Source organism: Lissotriton helveticus, chromosome 2_1, assembly GCF_964261635.1.
Source record: "Lissotriton helveticus chromosome 2_1, aLisHel1.1, whole genome shotgun sequence".
Lineage (NCBI taxonomy): Eukaryota > Metazoa > Chordata > Amphibia > Caudata > Salamandridae > Lissotriton > Lissotriton helveticus.
This window is the reverse complement of record NC_136059.1, coordinates 1,861,482,439-1,861,490,533: the sequence shown is the minus strand read 5'-3', so window position 1 is coordinate 1,861,490,533 and position 8,095 is coordinate 1,861,482,439.

Sequence of the window (8,095 nt, the reverse complement as noted above, 5' to 3'; positions counted from 1 at the left end):
AGACACCTACTAGGTAAGTACACATGCCCCCAAATAGTACACTGTGATCATGTATCTGCGCAGAACAGGCACTCACCCTGTGCTTCTTACCTTCAGGTGACAGCGCCTACAGTCTATGTGAGTACCTCCTCACCCCATACCTCAACCCTGCCACACCACAGCAACGGCGTTACAATGCTGCACACATAAGAACAAGAACTTGCATTGAGAGGACATTTGGTCTATTGAAGAGCTGTTTCCACATACTTCACAAGACTGGTGGGGCCATCAGATACACACCTGAGGTCTGCTGCCGCATCGTGGCCGTGTGTGCAATATTCCACAACATTGCTACCAAGAGCAGGATACCAGTGGAGATATATGGCAGTGAGTCGGAAGGGGACAACAGCCCACCTCCACATGTGCGTCATGCACGCGGGGAAAATCCTGCTGAAGGACACAGGCGCCGCAACCACATCACTATTAACTGTTTCTAGTTCACCCATACCCCTCACAAAACACTGCACTCATGCATGACAAATGTAATAATGACATGAGTTTGATTCAAGTCAGACCATAAATCTTTATTGTTAATGCACAATAAAGTGGCCTTTTGTTCTTTGGTGTCACATGAGGACAGTATTTCTTCATACCTCCCCATGCAGGGGTAGAGGGCTTGCAGGGGTGTCCAACATGGCCACACCGACAGTGTCCACGTTCTCACTGGCGGTTGCGACGAGACGCACCAAGTCGTCTCTCTGGGTCCTGAGGGACGGTGTTGGCCTAAGTTGATGCTGTGGGCCTGCTGCTGCGGCGACGTACAGGCACAGGCGGCAAGGATGTGCTGCTGTTTGTCGACGCTACCTCGCTCACATCGTCAGGCCCCCCTGGTTCTCCATGGGCAGTGGGCTGGCTGTCGAGCACTGCTGCTGTTAGCAGATCAAGTGACCTGGCCACATCCTGGCAACACTGTACCATCTGGCCCTGCATGGCAAGTGACCGGCGTGCCAGCTGTGACGTCGCATTACCAACAATGTGGTTTGACCTGGTGTAAGCCGACTGGCGGGCCAGTAGTTGGCGGTGGCGGCGGTGGGTCATGTCCTGCTGGGCTACCAGCAGCTGGCTGTTCTCACTGACAGCAGCGGTCATCTGGGCGATATTTTGGCCCGTCGCCTGCAGCTGTGTGTGGATTGCTGCCAGGTGACGCACCTGGGTACGGTGCACCGCCAGCATGTGGCGTTCAATGACCAGGCCAGGATCAGGAAGAAGGAGTGCCCTGCCCGTGCCTGTTGAGGGCTGACGCTGCTGGCGCCTCAGTGCGCTGGAGTGTGTTCTTGCTCCAGCTGTGCGCCTCGTCTGCCTCCTAGGCGCTGGTGGTGTGGCCTGTACCACTGCTGTGGGTGTCTGTTGGGGTGTTGGCTGGACACTTGTGGCTGCAGGGGTGGCCCTGTCCACTCGGGGTGGTGGTGGTGGAAGCACTGCAGGTGGCTGTGATGGACCGAGTTGTTGGTAGGACTGGCCCTCACCCTCAGTGTCCTCCTGGGTCTCCGCGATGTGCAGGGCCTCGCTATCAGTGCTGGGTTGGTCGACAGTACCTGTGATGTAAAAGGGTGCATTATTAATGTTATGTCTCTTGCACATGAGATGTTGATACATGCATGCAGGCTTGCTTTTCCTGACTGGCTTTTGGAATTACTTTGATTTGACAGGTCTGGCTGTGTTGAGCTATCTGGGGATTTATGATTTCACTACAACTACCACAATGCAATGGGGCATTTCAGGTGTGCATGGCTTGCATTACTGGGGATGTCATATTGCTAGCTCAGGAGTCATGGGCATTGTTGAGGGACAGGGTCGCAGTCGCATGGCACTTACCTTCTGATTGTTGGCTGGGTCGGGACGAGTCCAGCTGGATTACCCCCACGCAGGCTTCTGGTGTGATGGTGTCCTCTATGAGGTCCTCCAATGGAGTGTTTGGTGTGGCAATAGGTTCCCCTCCACCGGTGGCCAGTCGCTCCCCAAGCCTCTTGGCAATACGCTCCTTTGAACGACCTCTCAGGTCGTACCAGCGCTTCTTGAGGGCATCAATTGACCGCTGGGTCACCCCGACCAAATTTACTTTAGCGCAGATGCGCTGCCAGATCCGGCGCTTGTCTGCCTCTGGCACCCTCCAGGAGTCTTTGCCGAAGAGGCGTGCATGGTCCTTGGAGACCCCCTCAATCAAATACTCTAGTTCTTGTTCAGAGAACTTGATTTTTCTCTTCCTCCCTTGCCCACTGCTCCCTGCTACTTCCTGGGACATGTTGAGGATTTGTGTCCTGCTGGGGTGCTGCACAATCAAAGGTTTGCAGCTCTTCAGAATGCTGCTTCCACTGTCTGGCTCTGTGTTCTGTTTGTCGGTGGGAAAAGCCTACTTCCTGGTTGTGATGTCATCAATGGGCTCAAAATGCGACTTTCAGTTAGCGAGATCGCAATTTCTACATGGAAAAATGCCGATTCTGCGAAATTTAAGCGATTGTGGCAAAATTGCAATCGGCAATTGCGGCCGATTGCGATTCTCTTTTTTCAATTGCATTTCTACATGAATGCCAATCTGCGAATTTCAAATTGCGAATCGCTATTTCTCGCAAATTGCTATTCGCAGAATGGCACTTTCAAGAATCTGGGTGAGTGTCTCGTGTGGACTTACAATGCTTATGGGGGTATCTAGTCACTTCCTGTTGTTGCTTATCAGCGAAGAAATATAATACATGTTCCAGATGCCTAAGCCAGGTACACTGAGTACTGTTTATAAATAATCTCAAGGTATAAGATTCCAAAGGGATATTTGCCTGTGAACCCCACACACAATAGTTTATTGCGGCAGAGTCTGAGGGTGGAACATTGCACGGCCGTTTGCTGTAAGTCATCCTTTCACATGTTTTTAGAATTGGACTCGAAGTTATTGTCATGCATCAATCTTATGTTTAAAAGCTTAAGAAACTGGCAAGACGTATTCAGACCCGGATTTACACAGCCTTCAGGAGCGAACATTTGTTTTTATACAAGCAAATGACTCTGTTCTCCACTGCCAGAAATTCACCTATGTCGACATGCACTCATTCCCCTTTAATAACGGATTGTGTTCAGTGGGCGAAGTGGAGGGAAAAAAGTAGTGGAACTGTGGGTGGAGCATCAGGAGGCGAGAATAACGGGAGGATTAGGTCAGTGGGGGGCGGAGTCAGAAGTGAGACTAAAAAGAGCAAAACATATCAAATTTTTGTATGTTTGGCATTTCACTGACTAGTTACAGCTTATAACGTTAGTTAATACAACCAATGAATACACATTTATTTGAGGTTTAATATATTAGTTTGTAGTGTAGTTCCTATATTCCCAATAGGCTCTGCGCATTGGAATAACATATACTATAGTTTAGAGGTAGGACTGAGGTCGACTAGGTCTCAATCGTATATATTAGACTTAATTGTGAGTGCCAGCTAGCTCAGAGGTCAGTAGAAACTTTCTCGAATTCACAAGAAGGGATTTGTTTCTGACCCCCGCATAAACATGACAACTTTGTTTCCCAAGAATAAGAAATCAATCTCTAGAGTCGCGGAAACAATAGATGGCTTTTTGACTCAGTCAATCGTGCATGCTTCGTTTCACCAGAGGTGCTGAAAAAATAGAGAGACGGGCGTTTTCAATAAAAAGTATTTATTGAACAGTCTTCTTTCTCAAGCATAACAAATTTACTGCTACAATTGTAATACTGGTTATAAAGTACAAGGCCTATAATACGAAAAGTATTATAAAGTAGTACTGTAAAAGCATGATATGGTTTCTAAGCCATAAATTGCCTAAAACATATAAAATACATACAGTGATTAAATAATGACTAAAAGTACTCAACTGGTGCTTCTAAAATACGCCTACCCCTGTGTACCTAACCTAAGTCTAGTACAAGGGAAGAAGTAAGTGAGGAGTAGCTTAGGTTTAGTATTTCTCTGCCAAGATTCTATCCAAGAATTCTCTAAGGGTCTAATCAGCTCCGTACCTTTGTTTAGAATAAAGGAGGTCTTGAATCTCTCTCTCAGGACTCGATTTCCCAGCAACCCGCAAGGGTAGCCTGGAAACACTGGAGCTGGATTTCTCTGCAGGAGAAAAGACAGCGTCTCTCAGTGCGTCAGCTGGAGGGTCGGCTTCCTTCGGCACTTGCTGCTGCAGGGCATCGGGCAAGTAGTTAGTCGATCTGCTCCAAACCACCGTGTGTTTGTCTTGGCAAATGTAGGCATATTTATACCCTGAAGGTGCCGAGTTTGACGTATGATTGGACATAATAACATCACTCAAAGACTCAGTTCTTTGAAAATTCCATGATTTCCTAGATAAATTAGTATTCAGGTGAGGGGAAGTCCCTAGCTGCTGAAGACGGGTTTTTCTAAGAAATCGTTGTTGATTCTCGGAACTTAGTGGAAGTAGCCATGCCGTATTTGGGCTGCGTAAGCTAAGTCCAAATATGGTAATGATTTCTATGCCTATATAAGGATTGGGTAATTTATACATATATATGGCCATGAATCGGGAAAATTACACTAGGGTCCTAGATTCCTGTACAACAAGTTAATGACATTATATACATTTACAATGTAGGATACATTTTCAATCAGAGAATGTCCTAAATACGCTTATAAGAGGAACCAGGTGCCATTTGTCTCTGAGCCATGCAGGTTCTTTCATCAGCACCTCTCCTCCCTTTTCCAAACCATTTCTGAACATAAAATGTGGGTTTAAATTCTATGACAGGAGGCCCCACATGTTGGGGAGCACTGTCGAGTATATCATTCTGTACCCCTCGGTCAATGCAAAATTGTAGTCCTAAGTTTTTTATTTAACTTCACGCAAATTGTAATGAAGCCAGCATTAGATGCCTTCTGGTTTCCTGTAATTGTGTCTAGAAATAGCACTCAAAAATTAATATATACACCTAATGCAACCCATACCTCTTGGTTTTGCAGATACTTTTAGCATTATCAGATGAATGAGATACACTTATTATATTAGTAGTTTGTGTAATTACTACTCAAGTTAGCTAGCAATGAGAATTGCAAATGCATCAATTATGAAATTATGAGACTCAAACAGTGGTAGAGGCAGAAATAGTTAGTGGTTCTTGGATTATCTCAATCAGTTATTTTCTCCCCTTGGGACAACTCTCCTCTGCCATCACCATTAGACACCTTCATCCTTTGTCTCTCCAAAAGCCCTGTAGGTGTCTAGAAATACCACCCAACAGAGACTGCATGAGGAAGGTCAAACATGAATGGCAAAATGATCCTAGTTTGCAAATGTTTTCCACATAATTATAGCTCTGCCATATTTTCCACATAATGTATAATCAGCTGCATAATCTGATGGTTTGAACTAAAAAATTGTATGTAGCTCAAATGGATCAAAACACGTGACTTGTGTTGCTGTGAAGTAGAAAGCCCTTTACAAAGGTTGACTGGTCAGAGTTCTCACTGCTGCACTTGTATGTTAAACTCGTATTATTGAGGCAAAAGCTTTGCAGAGACTGTAGGATGTGTAAAAAAGTCAAAATAATAACGTATCAGAAAATCTACCTCATATTACGCTTCAGCCTTTCTTTACTGCATAATTTAGCCAACCCTGTAACATCATTTTGTCCTCCATTGCTGCATAATTGCAGTGGCCCCAATGCAGGTAGCACATGTTAAAAGTGTTTGTGCATGAAGCAGAGAGAACGTGAAGTTCGTGAACTTAGATGTATATATACATGAATGGTGGCACAGAGCAGCGTAGCAAGTTATTTTGCTATGCTGCCCTGTGTCACAGGGAAAAGGCAGGAGTGCGCCATATTTATCCAATACGGTCCATTTCTTTTCCCCCTGTGCTGGCGCCGTTTCATCAGCCTATCACCAATGCAGGCACTCTGTTGCATGCAGGATTGTTTTTATGCAGGAAGGGTCACCTTCCTGCACAAAAACAATCCTGAGAGGCTTTTTCCTCTTTCTATGTGTGCTGCACATATGGAAAGAGAAAACAACTGGGAAAAATAAAGATATTTCCCCTTGTTGTGCCTCCCTTTGGAGGCGTAAAATTTTGATACATTCCCAGGTTTAGAAGTCCTTGTGAATCTAGGGATGCAGCAGAAACCATGGGAGTTGCATGGGAACACCCACCGCAACGGGTCCCTTGTGCAGAGGGAGGCAAAGCGTCGATTGCACAGTGTCGCATTACTCCATATTTATAAACCATTCAAAGCCATGCAAAGTGGATATGAGTGGCTTCATAAATATGACTTGGAGATTTGTGCTGTGCATTTACCATGTTCGGTGGTGCAAACTGGATGCAAGGTCCTCATAAATATGCCCCTTAGTTTGGTGTACGTGCAGGGATTTTACTCATGAAAACAAAACTGTTAACATCAGAATGAAAACAGGCACTGGCTATGCTACTTTTCTCTCACTGTTCATCCATTAGACATACTGCTAAATCCTGCGTCCCATAACTGGGTAACCACACCTCCGATGTCATCACGCATAACAAGGAAGAACTTCCCACATGGGATCAAAACAAAGATCACACCCTATCAGCCACACAGCCTGCCAGGCATGCCTGCGAGCAAGTGCTGCAGCACCCTCACACCCACAGAGTCGTAAAAGCACTGTATAAATGCTACAATGATGCGCAATACTCTATCTGCACGTTTTGCAAACTGCATGCCGTGCAAGGTTTCTTAGCTTCGATGTATTACTATTTCACAGCTGGGCTGGGGAAGATAACATCTCTGGGAGAGAGGATGTAGCCTTATGGCTAGAGCGGTTGATGTTGAAGCTGGGGAACCAGGTGCGAGTCTCGACAACTACGCTCAACGTCCTGTGATTCTGCGCAAATCACTTAATCTTCCCATGCCTAACAAAAATAAATGTGTCCTTATGTAACAAAACTGGTGCTATGTAAAGCGCTCTGATACCCAACATCTTTGGGGCATGTTTCCGTTATATAAAACTCCCCCAATTTTTTTTTTTCACAACAAACATTGATATGACCAATAACATTTTATGATGATAAATAATAGTGAATTACAGGTAAAATGGCACCAAAATTCCACCGACCATATTTAAGCTTAGACAGAATGCTCAACGGATTTACAAGCAGATCCAATTTGCAGTGCTAATGTTAGCACTACAGAACCCAGAATGCATTTATTATTTATACTAATGCAGCTGGACTAGTTACATTATTCTTCGACGGGCCCACCTTTAAATATATTTGATTACAGGCTATTGCTGGTCTCCCTAAACAAGTGAGGGTGACTATGAGTGTAACAAACCGCGACCAAGATGCATTAGGAAAGCAGTGCGTGTCCCAGAAGCTCAGTAGAAGATATCACTCATCTGACTTATGGTGATAGAGCAGCGTAGAAGGGCGAAGGAGTTCCAGGTTATAAAGCATACTTGTCTAAATTAAAATTAGAAATTATGCGGTATAACACAGGGCATCCTATGACAATATTAGTTTCCCATGCTGGTATTTTAACACTAATGAATACTGCCAGAGTGTAAATTTCACCTCAATAGTACCAGTAATATAATATGAATGCTGCAATCAGTAGCTAAAGTTGATTGCTTAAGCTTTCCAATTTGCCTAACACTTTGCAACACCACATTGGGAGATTTCTCTTACGAATCTCACAATGACTTGAGGTAGAAACAAAATTGTTTGGGTCACAGCAATATATTATGCCGGGGGATGGTCAATTATTATGCAAGTGCAGCATATTCATAATTATGAGGGAAATCTCCACACCAGCACAATCACATACTCCCAGTAGCCATCAAAAATGAACTGTATTGAGTAGTAATGTAGTTGACCTCGACTTTATATTCCAGGCAAGTTGAACTATGCAACTCTGCAGGCCTGTTTTTTCCGCATATTGATGGATTAGCCACATAATCCATAACTTGCAGATCTTATAAAAATGTACTAAAAAACACAGCAACGAGTGGGTGTAGGTGGGGGGGCTTCGAAAACGTTGACTGGTCACCTTATAATTGTCTATTTCAGTATTTGAGTGCTGCACTGTTAGGAAGGAGGTATTAACCTGCACAAA